The 23,450-nt window shown below is 46.1% G+C and overlaps 1 protein-coding gene across 5 annotated transcripts in view; it reads right to left on the bottom strand.

The window, feature by feature from the left end:
* KDM6B (lysine demethylase 6B) overlaps nt 1-19,991 on the bottom strand; it is a 110,320-nt gene extending 90,329 nt beyond the window's left edge. For all 5 annotated transcript variants that reach the window (XM_077261644.1, XM_077261652.1, XM_077261647.1 and 2 more), the window contains exon 1: nt 19,350-19,991. The gene's annotated coding sequence lies outside the window, so the exon portion shown is untranslated. The remainder of the gene's footprint in view (nt 1-19,349) is intronic.
* Between the last annotated feature and the right edge of the window lie 3,459 nt (nt 19,992-23,450).

Below are 23,450 nucleotides of genomic sequence, written 5' to 3'. Positions count from 1 at the left end.
TGCCTGACACCCTGTGTGCTGTCTGGGGCCCCTGTGCGCTGCCTGGAGACCACATGTGCTGCCTGGGACCCCGTTCGCTGTCTCTGCCCCCCATGTGCTGCCTGGGGACACTGTGTGCTGCCTGGGATCCTGTGCGCTGCCTGGGATCCTGTGTGCTGCTTGGGTCCCCATGCGCTGCCAGGGGCCCCTGTATGCTGCCTGGGGCCACTGTGCAATGCCTGGCACCCTGTTCCCAGCCTGGAGCCCCTGTATGCTGCCTGGGGCCCCGTGTGCTGCCTGGGACCCCGGTCGCTGTCTCTGCCCCCCATGTGCTACCTAGGGCCCAGTGTTCTGCCTGGGGCCCCGTTATTGAGTATATCACTCAATGGTTCTCAAAAGCCTGAAAAATCTGATCTACAGCAGCTGGGGTATAATCTGGCCTAGGCCACTTTAAACCCGGGTATATTCTGGGCCGGGGGGTTAATCTGGCCTATTACATCGGGAAGTTACGTGGTAATGCAGATGCTCTCTCCTGAATTCCCTGTCTGATATCTGAAGGTGCCAAAACCCCCGGCTTTGGGCAGGGGAGGGGAATATGTGACAGAGTCACTGACATAGTATATGAATAGGAAAGAAATATATCTTGGTACCGTGTTAGCCAGTAGATAGAAAAATATTTAGAATTGAGAGTCCTCAGTGGTTGATACCTTTTAATGGCTAACTGATTCTTCAGAATTTGTTTTAGTCTTTGCCTGATGAAGAGTCCTGAGTAGTCTCGAAAGCTTGCAATTTGTTACCATCTTTTCAGTTAGCCATTAAAAGGTATCAACCACTGAGGACTCTCATGTCTAAATATATTTTTATAGTATATGAAGGGAGATACGTGTCACTGCGCATACTGTGGTCAGTGAGCTTAAACCAGAGTGTTTTTGCCTCCAGCACGCTAAGTGCTGAGAGAGTTAATAGTAACCTATGTTCTGGGCTGGTTTTAGTGTACCTCCATAGAGCGGGTGGGTGGAGGTCCCCCGTATCCCCACATGCAGAGTCCTGCCAGGACCTGTGTGAGGTCAAGGTCATGTGACCATCACATGGGTGGTAAATACCTGGCCATGAGAGTCAGTGTGTGTTGTGTATTGGGAGAGCAGGAACTCCCACATAGCTCCCAGAGGAGCTAAGGACTGTGCGGGATAACTGCAGGTGAACCTACAGGGAATGGACTCATATGGACTGTGTTTTGTTTGTTTTACCGTTATGCCAGCAAGGCTCTGTTTATTTTGCTGAACCCTGCCAAGGTTTATGCTGTCCACAATAAACCAGCAGGTGATTTCAGAAGGGTTCCTGTGTCTACCTGAGGAAGCAGCTAAGTGTGTCAACCCCTCACAATATGTTTTTGATTGATTTGAGTGAAGTCAAAGGTGAAAACGCAGGGCCAAAACGCACAGAGAATTTACATATGCAGCAGATTATCTTCTGTACCAAATCTGCAAGTCAAAAATACTCAACATGTGCATGACACCTCAAGTTTCTTATTCACTTTGCTGGCATCAAGTTTTGCTTCAGGTTTTGTCATAAATCCACGCAGGAAAAGAAAAACTGAGACAAAAACGCACCAAATCTGCAAAGACACCTGAGTATTTTAGTGCTCGCTCATCTCTAATAAGGACTCTAAACACACGTCAAAATCCACAATAGACGACTTCAAAAGGCACAAGCTGAAGGTTTTACAATGGCCCTCACAGTCCCCTGATCTGAGCATCATTGACTAGACCTCAAAATAGCAGAGGATGCAACATAACCCAGGAATCTTACAGAACTGGAGGACTCCTCCAAGGAAGAATGGATGAAAATCCCTCAAACAAAAAGTGTTTACATGCTGTGATACTTGCAAAAAAGGGGGTGCTACTAGGTACTAATCATGGAGGGTGCCCAAACTTTTGTATCAGCCCATTTTCCTTTTTGTAATTTTTAAAATGTAAAAGATGACTATATATAATGTGTATTTATATTTTGCCTAAAATACAAAGGCAAGGTGTCATCTGTAACTTTAGCCCTTTTAGACATAATTTCATCTTCAACTTACCTGACTGTTCACAAAAACAGTAATTTTGACCAAGGATGCCCAAAGTTTTACATGCCACTGTAACTACTATTATACTGCCCCTACTACCTGGCACTACCATATGGCATCATGTCGTTCTGTATGGCACAGAATTATGATTAAACCTTAGCTACAAGCAAACACTCCAGAAATCATTCTCACCACTTTATATCCCAGTCCATACATTACGCCATTCTTGTCTGCCCGATCCTGATTGTTATGGTAAATATTACTGCCTGCCAACAGTAGACTATATGTCCCATGATGCTCTACGCTGGCATCACATAGGTATGGCCAGATCACATCTGACAGGTAGATCATCCAACTTGTCAGAAGGCTGCAGAGATGATGTGCAGGAGAGGCGGCACACTTTGCTTTGTGCAGTTGCACATCAGCTTGGAGGAAGATTAGCCTTTTGCTCCCTGCAGAACAGCTTTATTCCTGTTATATTTCTGTAGAAAAAATTGGAGTCCGGTTCAACAGGACTGGATTTTCCTTTTCTTTTTATTTTCCAAAAGAAAATACGGTGCATACGAAAGGATAATTTACATTGTCGACATGGCCCAGTCGACGCATTTCGAGTGCACTAGGCAGTCTTACTCCTAGGCAGTCCCAGGTACTGCAGCTGCTGGTACGCAGACTCGGATAGGACTCCTCTGCAGGACAGTTACTGACACGGACTCAGACTCTGTTCAGACCACTAGGTTCAGGGTCCACTGGTAGAACGGTTTCTGACAAGGAGACTCAGACAGGGCTGATTCGGAGACTGTTAGGACAGTCCAAATACCCGGAATACTCAGGCAGACGTTCAAACGGTTTTCCGAAACAGATTCAGGTTCTGACTGCACAAGGACCAGGGATTCAAGTTTAGAGAGGATGGTGAGTAAACCGACATCCCTGCATGGAGGGGAAGGGAAATCATGTAGGAAAGCTGGCATCGGCGTCACAACTACTGTCTGTATAATTTCCTCCTTGTTGTTTTATTTCACCCCAGTGCTGGATTCACATCTACACTGGTCAGTACTGCTGTCTGTATAATATCCTCCATGTTGTTTTATTTCACCCCAGTGTTGGAGTCACATCTACACTGGTCAGTACTGCTGTCTGTATAATATCCTCCTTGTTGTTTTATTTCACCCCAGTGCTGGATTCACATCTACACTGGTCAGTACTGCTGTCTGTATAATATCCTCCATGTTGTTTTATTTCACCCCAGTGTTGGATTCACATCTACACTGGTCAGTACTGCTGTCTGTATAATATTCTCCATGTTGTTTTATTTCCCCCAGTGCTGGATTCACATCTACACTGGTCAGTACTGCTGTCTGTATAATATCCTCCATGTTGTTTTATTTCACCCTAGTGTTGTATTCACATCTACACTGGTCAGTACTGCTGTCTGTATAATATCCTCCATGTTGTTTTATTTCCCCCAGTGCTGGATTCACATCTACACTGGTCAGTACTGCTGTCTGTATAATATCCTCTATGTTGTTTTATTTCAACCCACTGATGGATTCACAGCTGTACAGCTTAGTAATGTCCTCCACTCTGCTGCTTTCTAACAAGTTATTTATTTCACCCTTGCTTGATTTATAGTTTCTTTTCTCAGTATTGCTGTATAATGCCCACCACGCTGCTCCTGCTACTTCTGAACATGTGCTACACAGAGACAAGATATCAGGAGTCACTCATGCCTGTGTGTGCGAGAGACATATTAGCACCTGGTTTCCACTAACCTGCTCTGAGACAACTGAAATTGAGAACGTGAAAGTCTGCACAGGGGAAAATGCTGTACGCAAGTCATACTATGGCCAGAGGTTGTGTTATTTCTCATGTTTACACACAAGAACTTATTATCTACTATATAATTCTCTAAGGGTCACTTCCGTCTTTCTGTCTGTCCTTCTGTCTGTCCTTCTTTCTGTCATGGATATTCATTCGCTGATTGGTCTCGGCAGCTGCCTGTCATGGCTGCCGCAACCAATCAGCGAAGGCCACAGTCCGATTAGTCCCTCCCTACTCCCCTGCAGTCAGTGCCCGGTGCCCGCTCCATACTCCCCGCAGTCACCACTCACACAGGGTTAACGCCAGCGGTAACGGACCGTGTTATGCCGCGGGTAACTCACTCCGTTACCGCCGCTATTAACCCTGTGTGACCAAGTTTTTACTATTGACGCTGCCTATGCTCCGGTGACCTCTCCATGCAAGCGGCAGCTTCCGGAGCTAACGATGGTACGGGAGAAGGACCTGCCATGACGTCACGGTCATGTGACCGCGACGTCATCACACCCTGGGACCAGAAGCTGCCAACTGCACCGCGCACAGGCGACAGAACTACAAGGCGCCCTCGGATCGGAAGGTGAGTATGTTTATTTTTTATTTTTTAACCTGTGACATACGTGGCTGGGCAATATACTACGTGGCTCTGTGCTGTATACTACGATGCTGTGCAATATTCTACATCACTGGGCAATATACTACGTGGCTGGGCAATATACTACGTCGCTGTGCAATATACTACGTGGCTCTGTGCTGTATACTACGTCACTGGGCAATATACTACGTCACTGGGCAATATACTACGTGGCTGGGCAATATACTACGTGGCTGGGCAATATACTACCTGGGCTGTGCAATATACTACATGTGTGGGCAATATACTACGTGGCTGGGCAATATACTACGTGGCTGGGCAATATACTACGTGGCTGGACAATATACTACGTGGCTGGGCAATATACTACCTGGGCTGTGCAATATACTACGTGTGTGGGCAATATACTACGTGGCTGGGCAATATACTACCTGGGCTGTGCAATATACTACGTGGCTGGGCAATATACTACGTGGCTGGGCAATATACTACTTGTCTGGGCAATATACTACGTGGCTGGGCAAAATACTACGTGGCTGGGCAATATACTACGTGGCTGGGCAATATACTACGTGGCTCTGTGCTGTATACTACGTGGCTGGGCAATATACTACGTGGGCTGTGCAATATACTACGTGGACATGCATATTCTAGAATACCCGATGCGTTAGAATCAGGCCACCATCTAGTTATAAAATAATTTTCTCAAATAGCTGCAGTACCGCTATTCACCACTGCACATTCTCCTTTGACAACAGTACAACAGCGCCCTCACCTGTAATTTATTGTACCTGATATTAGCTTTATTTTTCTAAAGACACAAAGCATGGATCCTGTCCCAAACATGTCCGCTGATAATGCAAGGCATGTTGCTGCTGTAAGAAGTGAGGATAGTGCAGTGTGCAGATATATTAGGTGTCTAGAGTGAAAGTGATGCAGATAGGCTAGGGATTATTGACCTACACTATTTTTTTAGTCATATAGGATCCCCCTGAAATTATGTTTCGCCACTGGGAAAGCTATCTAATTACTGCATCTCTGCGGTAAAAGTAGCTCGTTCTGATGTTTGAGGAATTTGTAACCACAGTGTAATGGATCCCAGCCTTCCTCAGTAGGATCCACCAAGAATTTCTGGTCTACGATGCCTAGTGGGACGTATGGCACCCAATATCGGCAGACGTATTGGATTCTGAGCGACTTTAATGGATGTAGATGGCACTGAGATTCAGCATAAAGAAAGGCATATTGACTGTGATGGACGTGTTGATGTTCTCCACCTTTTAAGATCCTAGGTCATAGTCTTAAATAGTGGATAAGATAGTGGAAAGGTTGTGACTAGTGGAATTGTGCCGATAATGGAAATGTGAATCGACAAAGGCTGCAGATAGTCTTAGGGTTGTAGAGAGTAGGACTTATGGGTCATGGAATGATCTATGTAGTGTAAGGCTTGTGGTTTGTGGAGGAGCTCAAAAAGTGAAAGGGTAAAGTGCAGATTGTGGAAAGGTGGTGAATAGTGGATAGCGGCAGATAGTGTAAGGGTTAAGGTTGGAATAGTACAACGGTGCAGGTATTGTAAAGGTTGTTGAATGGTGTAGGTAGTGTAAATGTTATGGATTGTAGAAAGGTGCAGGTATTGTAATGGCTGTGGATACTACTGGTGAAAGGTGAGCTAGGAAAGGTTGTGATTTGTGGAAGAGATCAGATAGTGGAAAGGTTATAGGTAGAGGAAGAGAGGAGATAGTGAGGTGGAAGAGTGTAGGTGGATGAAGAGTGCAGAGAGTGAGGTGGTGAAGAGTGTAAATAGTGGAAACATTATAGGTAGAGGAAGAGTGCAAATTGTGAGGTGTGAAGAGTGTAGATAATGAGTATAGGTAAAGGGCAGATAGTGAGGTGGTGAAGACTGTAGATGGTGGAAAGGTTGTAGGTGGAGGAATAGTGCAGATAATGAGGTGGTGAAAAGTGTAGATAATGGAAATGTTATAGGTAGGGGAAGAGTGAAGATAGTGAGGTGGTGAAGAGTGTAGCTAGTGGAAACCTTACAGGTAGAGGAAGAGTGCAGATAGTGAGGTGGTAAAGAGTGTAGATATTGAGAAGAGGTATTGTAAGAGTGCAGATAGTGAGGTGGTGAAGAGTGTAGATGGTGGAAACGTTATATGTAGAGGAAAAGTGCAGATAGTGAGGTGGTGAAGGGTGTAGATAATGGAAAGGTTATAGGTAGAAGGAGAGCGCAGATAGTGAGGTGGTGAAGAGTGTAGATAGTAGTTATAGGTAGAGGAAGAGTGCAGATAGTGAGGTGGTGAAGATTGTAGATGGTGAAAACGTTATAGGTAGAGGAACAGTGCAGATAGTGAGGTGGTGAAGAGTGTAGATGGTGGAAACGTTATAGGTAGAGGAAAAGTGCAGATAGTGAGGTGGAGAAGAGTGTAGATGGTGGAAATGGTTATATGTAGAGGAAAAGTACAGATAGTGCCTCATTTTTCAAGCAGAAGATTGATAACATCAGAGACAGTTTTGGCTGACAACCCACAGAACCCTTCCTCCTAACTGCTCAGCCCTCCTCCTCCAAAACCAACTTCTCCACCATTACAGAAGATCGACTCTCCACTCTACTCTCAAGATCACATCTCACCACCTGTGCACTTGACCTGATTCCATCCCACTTCATCCCAAACCTCACCACAGTCTTCATCCCAACCCTAACTCATCTCTTCAACCTATCACTAACAACTGGTGTTTTCCCCTCAAGCTTTAAACATGCCTCCATCACACCTATCCTCAAAAAGCCCTCTCTTGACCCATCCTCTGCATCTAGCTATCGCCCTATATCACTTCTCCCCTATGCCTCAAACTACTGGAACAACACGTCCTGTTGTGAAATTGGATTCTGGGCTCCCCCGGTGGCCACTTGTGGAATTGTACTTGTGTGCATCATCCCCTCTGTTCACCTGCTCCTATCAGGATGTGGGAGTCGCTATATAACCTTGCTCCTCTGTCAGTTTCATGCCGGTCAACAATGTAATCAGAAGCCTTTCTGTGCATGTTCCTGCTACTAGACAACTCCCAGCTAAGTTGGACTTTTGTCCTTGTGTGTTTTTGCATTTTGTTCCTGTTCACAGCTGCTGTTTCGTTACTGTGTCTGGAAAGCTCTTGTGAGCGGAAATTGCCACTCTGGTGTTATGAGTTAATGCTAGAGTCTTAAAGTAATTTCTGGATGGTGTTTTGATAGGGTTTTCTGCTGACCATGAAAGTGCCCTTTCTGTCTTCTTGCTATCTAGTAAGCGGACCTCGATTTTTGCTAAACCTATTTTCATACTACGTTTGTCATTTCATCTAAAATCACCGCCAATATATGTGGGGGCCTCTGTCTGCCTTTTGGGAAAATTTCTCTAGAGGTGAGCCAGGACTGTCTTTTCCTCTGCTAGGATTAGGTAGTTCTCCGGCTGGCGCTGGGCATCTAGGGATAAAAAAACGTAGGCATGCTACCCGGCCACTTCTAGTTGTGCGGCAGGTTTAGTTCATGGTCAGTATAGTTTCCATCTTCCAAGAGCTAGTTCTCATATATGCTGGGCTATGTTCTCTCGCCATTGAGAACCATAACAGTTTGACCGGCCCACAAAGGGTTAAATTAATTGGCAGAGAAAGGAGAGAAAAAAGAAGTCTGCTGAAAAATTTTTTTTTTTTTTTTTTTTTTTCCTTCAGTTCTGAGTGTGCTTTCAATTGAATCACTTGCAAGTCTGCCTATATTGCAGCCTTCCTCTCTCTCTCTCCTTCTTATCCTTGAATGGCTCTGTGTTCACCTGTTTCAAATGGATCTTCAGAGTGTAGCTACAGGTTTGAATAATCTCGCCACAAAGGTACAAAATTTGCAAGATTTTGTTGTTCATGCACCTATGTCTGAGCCTAGAATTCCTTTGCCTGAATTCTTCTCGGGGAATAGATCTCACTTTCAAAATTTTAAAAATAATTGCAAATTGTTTTTGTCCCTGAAGTCTCGCTCTGCCGGAGACCCTGCACAGCAGGTCAGGATTGTAATTTCCTTGCTCCGGGGCGACCCTCAAGACTGGGCTTTTGCATTGGCACCAGGGGATCCTGCGTTGCTCAATGTGGATGCGTTTTTTCTGGCCTTGGGGTTGCTTTATGAGGAACCTCATTTAGAGCTTCAGGCGGAAAAGGCCTTGATGTCCTTGTCTCAGGGGCAAGATGAAGCTGAAATATACTGCCAAAAATTCCGCAAATGGTCTGTGCTTACTCAGTGGAATGAGTGCGCCCTGGCGGCGATTTTCAGAGAAGGTCTCTCTGATGCCATTAAGGATGTTATGGTGGGGTTCCCTGTGCCTGCGAGTCTGAATGAGTCCATGACGATGGCTATTCAGATCGATAGGCGTCTGCGGGAGCGCAAACCTGTGCACCATTTGGCGGTGTCTACTGAGAAAACGCCAGAAAATATGCAATGTGATAGAATTCTGTCCAGAAGCGAGCGGCAGAATTTTAGACGAAAAAATGGGTTGTGCTTCTATTGTGGTGATTCAACTCATGTTATATCAGCATGCTTTAAGCGTACTAAGAAGCCTGACAAGTCTGTTTCAATTAGCACTTTACAGTCTAAGTTTATTCTATCTGTGACCCTGATTTGTTCTTTGTCATCTATTACCGCGGACGCCTATGTCGACTCTGGCGCTGCTTTGAGCCTTATGGATTGGTCCTTTGCCAAACGCTGTGGGTATGATTTGGAGCCATTGGAGGCTCCGATACCTCTGAAAGGGATTGACTCCACCCCATTGGCTAGTAATAAACCACAATACTGGACACAAGTGACTATGCGTGTTAATCCGGATCACCAGGAGGTTATTCGCTTTCTGGTGCTGTATAATCTACATGATGTTTTGGTGCTGGGATTGCCATGGCTGCAATCTCATAACCCAGTCCTCGACTGGAGAGCTATGTCTGTGTTAAGCTGGGGATGTAAAGGAACTCATGGGGACGTACCTTTGGTTTCCATTTCATCATCTATTCCCTCTGAGATTCCTGAATTCTTGTCTGACTTTCGTGACATTTTTGAAGAACTCAAGGTTGGTTCACTACCTCCGCACCGGGAGTGCGATTGTGCCATAGACTTGATCCCGGGTAGTAAATACCCTAAGGGTCGTTTATTTAATCTGTCTGTGCCTGAACACGCGGCTATGCGAGAATATATAAAGGAGTCCTTGGAAAAGGGACATATTCGTCCTTCGTCATCTCCCTTAGGAGCCGGTTTTTTCTTTGTGTCTAAGAAAGACGGCTCTTTGAGGCCGTGTATTGATTATCGACTTTTGAATAAAATCACGGTTAAATATCAATATCCGTTACCACTGCTTACTGATTTGTTTGCTCGTATAAAGGGGGCCAAGTGGTTCTCTAAGATTGATCTCCGTGGGGCGTATAATTTGGTGCGAATCAAGCAGGGGGATGAGTGGAAAACCGCATTTAATACGCCCGAGGGCCATTTTGAGTATTTGGTGATGCCTTTTGGTCTTTCAAATGCCCCTTCAGTCTTCCAGTCCTTTATGCATGACATTTTCCGCGATTATTTGGACAAATTTATGATTGTGTATCTGGATGATATTCTGATTTTTTCGGATGACTGGGACTCTCATGTCCAGCAGGTCAGGAGGGTTTTTCAGGTTTTGCGGTCTAATTCCTTGTGTGTGAAGGGTTCTAAGTGTGTTTTTGGGGTTCAAAAGATTTCCTTCTTGGGATACATTTTTTCCCCCTCTTCCATCGAGATGGATCCTGTCAAGGTTCAGGCTATTGGTGATTGGACGCAACCCTCTTCTCTTAAGAGTCTTCAGAAATTTTTGGGCTTTGCTAACTTTTATCGTCGATTTATTGCTGGTTTTTCTGATGTTGTAAAACCATTGACTGATTTGACTAAGAAGGGTGCTGATGTTGCTGATTGGTCCCCTGATGCTGTGGAGGCCTTTCGGGAGCTCAAGCGCCGCTTTTCTTCCGCCCCAGTGTTGCGTCAGCCTGATGTTGCTCTTCCTTTTCAGGTTGAGGTCGACGCTTCTGAAATCGGAGCTGGGGCGGTGTTGTCGCAGAGAAGTTCCGACTGCTCCGTGATGAGACCTTGTGCTTTTTTTTCCCGTAAATTTTCGCCCGCCGAGCGGAATTATGATATTGGGAATCGGGAGCTTTTGGCCATGAAGTGGGCTTTTGAGGAGTGGCGTCACTGGCTTGAGGGGGCCAGACATCAGGTGGTGGACAATTTGAAGTTGTCCCAGGAGAAGACTCAGCTTTTTGCCAACCGCCGTCGTCGTGTTGGTCCTCGGCTTTGTGTTGGGGACTTGGTGTGGTTGTCTTCTCGTTTTGTCCCTATGAGGGTTTCTTCTCCTAAGTTTAAGCCTCGGTTCATCGGCCCGTACAAGATATTGGAGATTCTTAACCCTGTGTCCTTCCGTTTGGACCTCCCTGCATCCTTTTCGATTCATAATGTTTTTCATCGGTCATTGTTGCGCAGGTATGAGGTACCGGCTGTGCCTTCCGTTGAGCCTCCTGCTCCGGTGTTGGTTGAGGGTGAGTTGGAGTACGTTGTGGAAAAGATCTTGGACTCTCGTGTTTCCAGACGGAAACTCCAGTATCTGGTCAAATGGAAGGGATACGGTCAGGAGGATAATTCTTGGGTCACTGCCTCTGATGTTCATGCCTCCGATCTTGTCCGTGCCTTTCATAGGGCTCATCCTGATCGCCCTGGTGGTTCTGGTGAGGGTTCGGTGCCCCCTCCTTGAGGGGGGGTACTGTTGTGAAATTGGATTCTGGGCTCCCCCGGTGGCCACTTGTGGAATTGTACTTGTGTGCATCATCCCCTCTGTTCACCTGCTCCTATCAGGATGTGGGAGTCGCTATATAACCTTGCTCCTCTGTCAGTTTCATGCCGGTCAACAATGTAATCAGAAGCCTTTCTGTGCATGTTCCTGCTACTAGACAACTCCCAGCTAAGTTGGACTTTTGTCCTTGTGTGTTTTTGCATTTTGTTCCTGTTCACAGCTGCTGTTTCGTTACTGTGTCTGGAAAGCTCTTGTGAGCGGAAATTGCCACTCTGGTGTTATGAGTTAATGCTAGAGTCTTAAAGTAATTTCTGGATGGTGTTTTGATAGGGTTTTCTGCTGACCATGAAAGTGCCCTTTCTGTCTTCTTGCTATCTAGTAAGCGGACCTCGATTTTTGCTAAACCTATTTTCATACTACGTTTGTCATTTCATCTAAAATCACCGCCAATATATGTGGGGGCCTCTGTCTGCCTTTTGGGAAAATTTCTCTAGAGGTGAGCCAGGACTGTCTTTTCCTCTGCTAGGATTAGGTAGTTCTCCGGCTGGCGCTGGGCATCTAGGGATAAAAAAACGTAGGCATGCTACCCGGCCACTTCTAGTTGTGCGGCAGGTTTAGTTCATGGTCAGTATAGTTTCCATCTTCCAAGAGCTAGTTCTCATATATGCTGGGCTATGTTCTCTCGCCATTGAGAACCATAACAACGTCCATCTTGAATTATCCTCCCACCTCTCTTCTAGCTCCCTCTTTGACCGCTTACAATTACAATCTGGCTTCCGGCAGCATCACTCCACTGAAACTGCCCTAACTAAAGTAACCAATGACCTATTAACCGACAAAGCCAAGCGGCACTACTGTGTCCTCCTTCTCCTGGACCTGTCCTCTGCCTTTGACACTGGACCATTCCCTATTACTACAGACCCTCTCGTCTCGTGGCATCACTGACTTTACCCTATCCTGGATCTCATTATACCTAACAGACCGGACATTCTGTGTCTCCCACTCACACACCACCTCCTCACCTCGCCCCCAAATCTGTCGGAGTCCCGCAAGGTTCAGTCCTAGGGCCCCTGCTCTTCTCCATTTACACCTTCGGCCTCGGACAGCTCATAGAATCTCACGGCTTTCAGTATCACTTCTATGCTGATGACACACAGATCTACATCTCTTGACCAGATATCATCACCCTACTAACCAGGTTCCCACAATGTCTGTCCGCTATTTCATCCCTCTTCTCCGCTAGATTTCTAAAACATAATATGGACAAAAAAGAAATTCATCATCTTTCCCCCATCTCACTCGACTTCCCCAACGGACGTATCCATTAAAGTAAACGGCTGCCCACTCTCCCCAGTCCCACAAGCTCGCTGCCTCGGGGTAATCCTTGACACTGATCTCTCCTTCAAACCACATATCCAAGCCCTTTCCACTTCCTGCTGACTTCAACTCAAAAATATTTCCCGGATCTGTACATTCCTCAACCAAGAGTCTGCAAAAACCCTAGCCCATGCCCTCATCATCTCCCGCTTTGACTGCTGCAACCTCCTGCTCTGTGGCCTCCCCTCTAACACTCTCGCACCCCTCCAATCTATTCTAAACTCTGCTGCCCGACTAATCCACCTGACCTCCCGCTATTCCCCAGCCTCTCCCCTCTGACAATCCCTTCACTGGCTCCCCATTGCCCAGAGACTCCAGTACAAAAGCCTAACCATGACATACAAAGCCATCCACAACCTGTCTCCTCCATACATTTGTGACCTTGTCCCCCGGGTACTTACCCGCACGCAACCTCCGATCCTCACAAGATCTCCTCTACTCCCCTCTTTTCTCTTCTTCCCACAATCGTATACAAGATTTCTCCCGTGCTTCCCCCCTACTCTGGAACTCTCTACCACAACATATCAGACTCTCGCCTACCGTGGAAACCTTCAAAAAGAACCTGAAGACTTACCTCTTCTGACAAGCCTACAACCTGCAGTAACCACCGATCGACCAAACCGCTGCACGACCAGCTCTACCCTCACCTACTGTATTCTCACCCATCCCTTGTAGACTGTGAGCCCTTGCGGGCAGGGTCCTCTCTCCTCCTATACCAGTCGTGACTTGTATTGCTTAAGATTACTGTACTTATTTTTATTATGTATAGCCCTCCTCTCTTGTAAAGCGCCATGGAATAAATGGCGTAATAATAATAATAGTGATGTGGTGAAGTGTAGATAATGGAAAGGTTATAGGTAGAAGGAGAACACAGATAGGTGGTGAAAAGTGTAGATAGTAGTTATAGGTAGAGTGAGGATAGCGAGGTGGTGAAGATTGTAGATGGTGGAAACGTTATGGGTAGAGGAAGAGTGAAGATAGTGAGATGGTGGAAACGTTATAGGTAGAAGAAAAGTGCAGATAGTGAGGTAGAGAAGGGTGTAGATGGTGGAAACGTTATATGTAGAGGAAAAGTGCAGATAGTGAGGTGAAGAGTGTAGATAATGGAAATGTTATAGGTAGAAGGAGAGCGCAGATAGTGAGGTGGTGAAAAGTGTAGATAGTAGTTATAGGTAGAGGAAGAGTGCGGATAGTGAGGTGGTAAAGATTGTAGATGGTGGAAACGTTATAGGTAGAGGAAGTGTGCAGATAGTGAGGTGGTAAAGATTGTAGATGGTGGAAAGGTTATAGGTAGAGGAAGAGTGCAGATAGTGAGGTGGTAAAGATTGTAGATGGTGGAAAGGTTATAGGTAAAGGAAGAGTGCAGATAGTGAGGTGGTAAAGATTGTAGATGGTGGAAACGTTATAGGTAGAGGAAGTGTGCAGATAGTGAGGTGGTAAAGATTGTAGATAAAGAAAAGGTTATAGGTAGAATAAGAGTGCAGATAGTGAGGTGGTGAAGATTGTAGATAGAGGAAACCTTATAAGTAGAGGAATAGTGCAGATAGTGAGGTGAAGAGTGTAGATAATGGAAATGTTATAGGTAGAGGAAGAGTGCAGATAGTGAGGTGGTGAAGATTGTAGATGGTGGAAAAGTTGTAGGTAGAGGAAGAGTGCAGATAGTGAGGTGGTGAAGAGTGTAGAAAGGGGAATGGTTATAGGTAGAGGAAGAGTGCAGATAGTGAGGTGGTGAAGATTGTAGATGGTGGAAAGGTTGTAGGTAGAGGCAGAGTGCAGATAGTGAGGTGGTGAAGAGTGTAGATAGTGGAATGGTTATAGGTAGAGGAAGAGTGCAGATAGTGAGGTGGTGAAGATTGTAGATGGTGGAAAGGTTGTAGGTAGAGGCAAAGTGCAGAAAGTGAGGTGGTGAAGAGTGTAGATAGTGGAATGGTTATAGGTAGTGTTGAGCGATACCGTCCGATATTTGAAAGTATCGGTATCGGAAAGTATCGGCCGATACCGGCAAAGTATCGGATCTGATCCGATACCGATACCCGATACCAATACAAGTCAATGGGACTCAAGTATCGGAAGGTATCCCTGATGGTTCCCAGGGTCTGAAGGAGAGGAATCTCTTTTTCAGGCCCTGGGATCCATATTAATGTGTAAAATAAAGAATTAAAATAAAAAATATTGATATACTCACCTCTCCGACGCAGCCTGGACCTTACCGCTGTGAACCGGCAGCCTTCTTTGTTTAAAATGAGCGCATTCAGCACCTTCCATGACGTCACGGCTTCTGATTGGTCGCGTGCCGCTCATGTGACCGCCACGCGACCAATCAGAAGCCGTGACGTCATCCCTCAGGTCCTAAATTCCTATAAGGGAATTTAGGACCTGAGGGATGACGTCGCGGCTTGTGATTGGTCGCGTGGCGGTCACATGAGCGGCACGCGACCAATCAGTAGCCGTGACGTCATGGAAGGTGCTGAACGCGCTCATTTTAAACAAAGAAGGCTGCCGGTTACCAGCGGTGATGTCCAGGGGCCTCCGGACAGGTGAGTATATCAATATTTTTTATTTTAATTCTTTATTTTACACATTCATATGGATCCCAGGGCCTGAAGGAGAGTTTCCTCTCCTTCAGACCCTGGGAACCATACACTGGAAACTTCTGATTCCGATTCCCGATACCACAAAAGTATCGGATCTTGGTATCGGAATTCCGATACCGCAAGTATCGGCCGATACCCGATACTTGCGGTATCGGAATGCTCAACACTAGTTATAGGTAGAGAAAGAGTGCAGATAGAGAGTTAGTGAAGAGTGTAGATAGTGGAATGGTTATAGGTAGAGGAAGAGTGCAGATAGTGAGGTGGTGAAGATTGTAGATAGTGGAAATGTTGAGGATATGGTACAGATAGTTTAAAGGTCATGAATATTGAAAGAGGTCAGATAGGGGAAGGGTTGTAAATAGTGAATAAGTACATATAGTTGTGTGCATCAGTGATGTTGAATGCTGTTGAGTCGCCTGACAGGGCCGTGGGGTACCCGGTACCGGGTCCAGTTTTCACAGGGGGATGTCACGGTGGCGACCCGGTCCATGGCCCTGGGCGCCCATGTAAAAGGGAAATTGAATAAAGTTTATGTTCATGACGCCACCTGTGGTATTTGGTCAATGGGGACCGACGTTGCTTTACGGGGTCCTCGGGGGTGATGTTATGGCAGCTAGATGGTATAACTTCCCACAGGTGAAGTATATCCCCAGGGCTCCCGGTGTGTAGATGGAAGATGGTGGTGAAAGGTGCAGTAAGAAACGAGGACACGTTTGCAGTCTCTTTACCTGGTTTACTGAAGACTTCAGGCAGCCACAGTCCAGGGCACCAGATCACAGGGCAGGCAGGGTCCGGCCGGCTTAGAAGTGAATCCAGAGTCCCCTTTACCAGGTGGAGTTGGAAGCCTTCCTCTAGCGCGGTGGTGTTGTAGTCCCTTACTGCCTATGGCTTCAGATAAGGTCCTCACAGTTCTTCTCTCTGTCCCCCATATAGGATAGGACAATACCTGTATGACAGGTAACTCGAGCCTTTTTACAGGGACTCTATCACGCCCCGGGCTCTATGTGTTACTGTGTCTCAGGTGTGGGTGGTGGACAGGTAACTTGCAGTTCAGCTGTCCTGCCAGTCTCTGCTGTAAGTCGTAGAGTCCCTTACAACCTCGGTGGTCCGGCTACCGGTCATCTGTGCTTTGCCAGGGAGACACTCTGCTCATTGCTGTCCTCCCCCTGGTGTCCTCACCTGTGCCTCGCTCGCCTTCACGCTCACTGAACGATGTCCTTTCTTTCTGTATCTCTATCCAGGAGCTGCAGCACTTTCTCGTGGCTGCACAGCCCCTCATACGTTCTTCCTGCCTCAGACTGCTCCAGTCTGCTTCTTGGCACTTTCTGACTGAATCTCCCATACTTTCCCTCCAAACCACAATATATATCCTTAACTCTGCTGCCCGACTAATCCATCTCTCTCCTCGCTACTCCTCCGCTTCCCCACTCTGCAAATCTCTTCACTGGCTCCCATTCCCTCAGCGTATCCAGTTCAAATTACTAATACTGACCTACAAAGCCATCCATAACCTGTCTCCTCCATATATCTCTGAACTAATCTCCCAATATCTTCCCTCACGTAATCTCCGGTCCTCCCAAGACCTCCTTCTCTCCTCCACACTTATTCGCTCCTCATCCAATCGCCTCCAAGACTTCTCCAGAATATCCCCCATCCTCTGGAATTCTCTGCCCCAACGCGTCCGACTATCAACCACAGTCAGATCCTTCAGACGGAACCTGAAAACTCATCTCTTCAGGAAAGCCTACAGCCTGCACCGACCCCGCTGCCGCCTCATCACTATCGAAGCTACTGCCTCACCAACACCGGAGCTCCCGCAACCCCCAACCTACTGTCTCCTTCCCCATAATCCTGTAGAATGTAAGCCCGCAAGGGCAGGGTCCTCGCCCCTCTGTATCAGTCCGTTATTGTTAGTTTGCTTACTGTAAGTGATATCTGTAACTTGTATGTAACCCCTTCTCATGTGCAGCACCATGGAATCAATGGTGCTATATAAATAAATAAATAATAATAATAATAATATATAGGGGAGTCACCTAGAAATAGGATTAAAAGCTCCCCCTTGTGGCCTGGAGTGTGAACATGTTGGGTGCATGGTGATTACCTGATAAAAGATATCCTTCATCACTTCCAAGCGTAACATCACTCTCCCTGTGAGGAAAGCAATGCTACTGTGACGACCTGGACCCTGGGGCGCCACACTGTCAGCAATGTATTTTGCCATGAGGGACAACCCTGGCGGACAGGTTTCATCTTAGGTGCCTGATTAAGCATACTGCCCAGAGCTAGTGACAGCAGCAGGACACTGTGCGATGGCACCCTGATTCGATGGGAGTCACATTACTGTGTGTAAGAAAGGCCTGGCAATCTACTTCAAGATTACGCCAAGAAAACTTGATGGAGAGTACAAGTAATTAAATTTGATATAGTGCTGGAAGATGCACCCCTAGGTCAGAAGGCACTCGACAAGCTACTGGGTATCGAGATAATGGGGAAGACCCTGGGGGTCTTATCTAGGCTTGTGCAAGATTGATCTTCCTACAGAGCGTTCATCCATCAAGTGTCCAAGGCTCGAGATCGAGCCACAGGTCGCTAAATAAAATAGTAATCTATACAGGGATTGTGGAAGCATGGCGGTAATGGAAAGGTTGTGAATAGCCATGGAATGGAAATAGTGTTGTCAATAGCAGAAGACCGCAGGTAGTGGAACGGTTGTGAATAGCAGAACAGAGCAGATAGTGCAAGATTGTGAACCGTGAAAGGCTGCAAATTATGTAAAGGTTGTGGAATGGCACACAGTGTCAACCTGTGATAGTGCATGAATGCAGATAGTGAAAAGGTTTAGGATAGTGCAAGGGTGCAGACAGTGTGAATAATATGGATCAGTGTGCAGATATAGTAGAGGAGTGCATATTTTGCTAAGGCCTTCATCAGTGCAAGGGTGCAGGTGTTATAACGGTTTAGGACAATACAAGGGTGCAGACAGTGTAAAGGATGTGTGCAGAAAGTGGAGTGGATGGTGTTCAGGTATTAGAGATGTACTGCACATGAGAACAGAAAGGGATGTGCACTGTGAACAGGAAGAATTCAGTGAGGTGCAACGGCTCCTCCCTTTTCAATGTTATTTTCTTTTTAATATATAGTGTCTCCCTCGCAATCTTAAAAGTCAATATCGACCCTTTAACAAGCCTTGCCACATGGCTTAAGATAAAAGCATAAAAGCCAAACCAGAATCTCTGTTTGCAAACACACGTTTCAGGTTGTTGGCCTTCCTTAGTGCTAAGGAAGAAATCCGATTTAGCTATGTGAGAGGCCTCTAACTGGGATATAAGGGGTAACGTGTTGTCTCCTTGTGGAGAGTGACATGCCAGTGCAAGGATTGCTACTTCCAACAGGTGGCACAAGAGTTCAAGTCCTCTTCATCTCTGAATTTTCATATTTAATTTCCCAGAGGAGCACTACATGGCCTATAAGTCTCCTTACGCTGGCATGTCACTCACCACTAAGTCTCCTTACACTGGCATGTCACTCACTGCAAGGAGAGGCATTACCCCAGTCAGAGGCCTCTCATCCAGCCAAATCAGATTTGATGCTTTGTACTGAGGAGGGGCAACACCCTGAAAACCGTGCCTGCAAATTGAGATTCTGGTTTGACTTTAATCCTAAGTCATTTGGCAAGGCCCTTAAAGGGTCGATATTGACTTTCAGGATTGCTACTTCCAGTAGGTGGCACTAGAGTTCTAGTTCTCGTCTTCTCGGAAGAGGCAATTGACATATTTAATTTCCCAGAGGAGCATGCATGGCCTATAAGTCTCCTTACACTGACATGTAATCTCCATAAGGAGAGACGTTGCCCCTTAGAAAGCCATAGAAGACAACATGAAAATTACACACATTGTACAGTCATTGCAAAAAATGAAATCACATTAGCATTTCATTGCTGTACCCTGGTAGGCAGTGCCCTATACAACTGCCTGTATGGCATATGTAGTGAACATATCGCCAATGGTGTTAACATGTCACACTGCCACAACAAAAGCTCCATATCCCACAGTATATAACACTAACACAAGATATTTCAGATAAAGGTACAAGCCCCTCCCTGCCCCGGGCGTACACACCTGTGTATCTGCCCTTCCTTCGAGTCCCGCGTGGCATCTCCAGGTGGGTGTGCAAAGATGAAAGATTGGATGGTAGAAATGGAGGAAGCGGGGAGGTCGGAAAGAGCAGAAGTGGAAAATGGGGTGTAGAGGGGGCGTGAGATGTGAAGGATCGCACATGGGGGTAATAGGTAGAGGGTGACAAATGCAGGTGGTGGAAGAAGATGGTAGGTGCCAAAGAGGGTGACAAATGCAGGTGGTGGAAGAAGATGGTAGGTGCCAAAGATGACATGGTTGAGGAATGAGCCAGGGCCTGAGCAACAGATAAGTTGATGAGACAGAGATGGGGTAGGTTGAGTTGGGTGCAGATTATGACTTCAGCAAGAGAGTGGGGTAAGCTGCAGAGGGGTGGACAAAAGTAAGAAAGAGCAATGACATAGCAGAAGTTCTGTAAGCAGTAAGGTAGCAGAGGATGGATGTACAGATGGAAAGGTGGCATGATGGATGAGGAGATGGTGACAATGCTGTGGGGTAGGAGTAGGAAGGAGACATACAGCGCAGGGGGTAGAAGGAGCTCAGAAAAGTAGGAGTGAGGATGTTGAGAGCAGGATTCCTCTGGAAATTTCGCTGCTTTATTTGAAGTGCGTAGTGTGGCAGACGTCATCGCCCACCTCTTGTCCTCCTCCTCCTCCTCCTCCATTCTCCTCCTTCTCCCTTGCAGCCTATCACCTCCTCCAGGCCTGAGCCTCCTCCTTGTCATTGTAGCTGTTGTTCTCAGCTTTGCACCTCACCAGCCTGGTACTGCTCCTTTTTATTAGGAGTGCCCTATATCTGCACTCTGTGTGGCACAGATATGCGCCCCCTCTTCACGCTTCTCAGCGTTATATATACCATGACATTTACACCTTATATTTAGACTGCGTGCTCTTTGAAGCACAGACAACCGTGTGGTAGTTGTTGTCGAGTTCCTGCATTGCGGATTGTAGTAGTGCAGGAAGATCTCACCATTCTCCCCTCTTACTTCACTCCTTGCTCTTTTTGCCATCTTTCTTCTCCCCTCTACCAGCACCTGAATATCTGCTTTCCCACTTTTTGACTTTTTACATCTTTTTTTCCCCTCCTTGCTCTTTACAAGGTTTCTGTTTCTCCTCATCTCCCTTTACTGGCCTCACATCATGATCATTCTGATCTGGGCTCATCATCATTGTGCTATGGAAGCATTTGGTTATTCCTCGATTCTCCCCCCTTTTTGGTTCTCTCTGATGCCTTCTCACTGATTCACCCTTTCTTGTATCTTTTCTGGTCTGTCACCTTTTCCCCATCTTTCCGTCTCCCTCTTACACTCTCTACTCCTTTCTCTTTCCTCGTTCTTTTCTTTCCCCTACATCCTCTTCGCCTCTCTTAAGCTCCCCATACTCAATAGATTGCTGTCAGCTGAAAGATGGTTCGTATGATTGTTTGGCTGACTGCTATCTCTCCCAACTCCTCCATTCACAGGAGCGCGGTTCTGCTGAGGTTGTGGCAATTTATCTCACTCAGAAAAGGATCAACAGTCCAACATCAGACAATCCAGGTCCTTATCTCCATCAACATCATCTGTCAAGGCAGAGCGCCTAAATACACATTACACTGTCGGCTAAGTCAGGCGATATCGGCTGTGTATGAGGACCTGACTCTGCAGAAAATGTGTATGGGGACCTTTAGGCTCTGTAGAAAATGTGTATGGAGACTTTTTAGGCTCTGCAGAAAATGTGTATGGGGACCGTTAGGCTCTGCAAAAAATGTGTATGGGGAACTTCCGGCTCTGCAGAAAATGTATATGGGGAACTTCCGGCTCTGCAGAAAATGTATATGGGGACCTTTAGGCTCTGCAGAAAATGTGTATGGGGACCTTAGGCTCTGCAGAAAATGTGTATGGGGATCTTTAGGCTCTGCAGAAAATATGTATGGGGACCTTTAGGCTCTGCAGAAAATGTGTATGGGGACCATTAGGCTCTGCAGAAAATGTGTATGGGGACCTTTAGGCACTGCAGAAAATGAGTTTGGGGACCATTACACTCTGCAGATCGTTTGTAGATCTGGCTACACTTGGCGAGATTTGATGACAATCTAATGTCTGTGGTTGTCATAAACATAAGATTAGCTGTAAATAGTATGAAAAAAAGGTGCCATACACCGTCAATAGCTGGCAGCAGTCCGCTGTTCTTCCTGGCTCCCCCATACACGTGCATGCTCAGTTTGGATGAATGTGCACGTTTTTTAATGCAGAGCGGGGATAGACTCCTCTGGTATCAGCTTATCTACTATAGAAACAATGGATTTCAAAATGCCTGATTTTTCTTTCCCGCCTTCCGGACACACAGATGATCCAAAGATTGGGGGTCTCTTCTAACTTTCCTGTATTGTTTTGCCCCTTTAGCTGAATCTACCAATGATCTCAGTAGAAATGTCTTCTGTGTTTGGCCAGTATTAGAAGGTCCCTTCATTCTGCATTTCCTTCTCCTTCCCCCCTTTCATGATGGGTATAATGTGGCCCCATTAGAGTTGTGCCTATGGGGCCAGGACCGTAGACCTACACTTTCCTGTCTTTGTTCCTTACATCATTATAGTTAGTGCACACATTTCCTCATTAATGTGTTCTCCTATTTGGTGGCAGTCGCAGTGCACAGGAGATTTAGGAGGTGCCCGTAACGTGGGGTGTGACACCCTCACATAACTGTAGAAGGAGTTTTACTGCCACTTTAGTGATGATCCTTTGTTGGGAATAATGCTCAACTCACAGTGATGCCTGGTTGAATATTTCAGCAGAAAATTGTTATCTTCAGCAACAATAATCGCAATCATTTTCTTTATACTTCTTAAAATTAATAAATGATTAATCAACCTCCTTGGTCACCCCATAGTGGCATCCACAGGCTCCATCTTATCATTATCTGTTTGTCTAGAGAAAATCCTCACTCCCGATTCAGAAAACGAGTTCCTTCCTGCCTGACACAAACTATTTCCTTAATATTATTCGTAATCTCACGAAGATTCCTCCAGAAACCATACTAGTCACTCTACAAGTCTAGAGCCTCTATACCTCCCATTCCACATAACCGGGGACTTGAGGCAGCAAGAAACCTACTATAAAAGACCCGGGTCACCCCGAAATCAAACTGTCTGGAACTACTCCACACAATTCTATATAAAGCCTTTATTCTTTGGGGGTGGCGGGAGACAATTTCTGCATTTAGCTAGAGGTACAATTGCTGTGAAGAAGGCTTCAGGTCACCCTAGGAAGTCCACCAAGTGCCAGGACCGTGTCCTAAAGAGGATTCAACTTCAGGATCGATTTAGCCCCAGTGCAGAGATTGCTCAGGAATGGCAGCAGGCAGGTGTCAGTGCAGCTGCACGCAGTGAGGCAAAAGCTGTTGGAGGATGATCTAGTCTCCAGAAGGGCAGCAAAGAAGACACTTCTCTACTAGAAAACAGTAAGGCGGACTGACATTCTGAGGGAAGCACAGGGATTGGACTGCAGAGGACGGATGGAAGTTATTTTCTCTGATGATGCCCCCATGAGACTGTTTGGGACATCTGGAAGAATGACTGTCTGGAAAAGAACATGTGAACTCCACCATGAGTCCTGTGTCTGCCAACAGTAAAGCCTCCTGAGACTACTCATGTGTGGGGGCTCACTCACAATACAATGCCTACAAGTAGTATTCAACCCTATGCAGATTTAGCAGCTTTAATAAGATGCAAATAAGTTAGAGCCTTCAAACTTCAAACAAGAGCAGGATTTATTAACAGATGCATAAATCTTACAAACCAAAAAGTTTTGTTGCTCAGTTAAATTTTTATAAATTTTAAACATAAAAGTGTGGGTCAATTATTATTCAACCCCTAGGTTTAATATTTTGTGGAATAACCTTTGTTTGCAATTACAGCTAATAATCGTCTTTTATAAGACCTGATCAGGCCGGCACAGGTCTCTGGAGTTATCTTGGCCCACTCCTCCATGCAGATCTTCTCCAAGTTATCTAGGTTCTTTGGGTGTCTCATGTGGACTTTAATCTTGAGCTCCTTCCACAAGTTTTCAATTGGGTTAAGGTCAGGAGACTGACTAAGCCACTGCAACAC

The sequence above is a fragment of the Ranitomeya variabilis genome, chromosome 5 (genome assembly GCF_051348905.1).
Source record: "Ranitomeya variabilis isolate aRanVar5 chromosome 5, aRanVar5.hap1, whole genome shotgun sequence".
Taxonomy (NCBI): Eukaryota; Metazoa; Chordata; class Amphibia; order Anura; family Dendrobatidae; genus Ranitomeya; species Ranitomeya variabilis.
The sequence above is the reverse complement of the archived record's forward strand: the minus strand, read 5'-3'. Positions and strand labels throughout refer to the sequence as shown.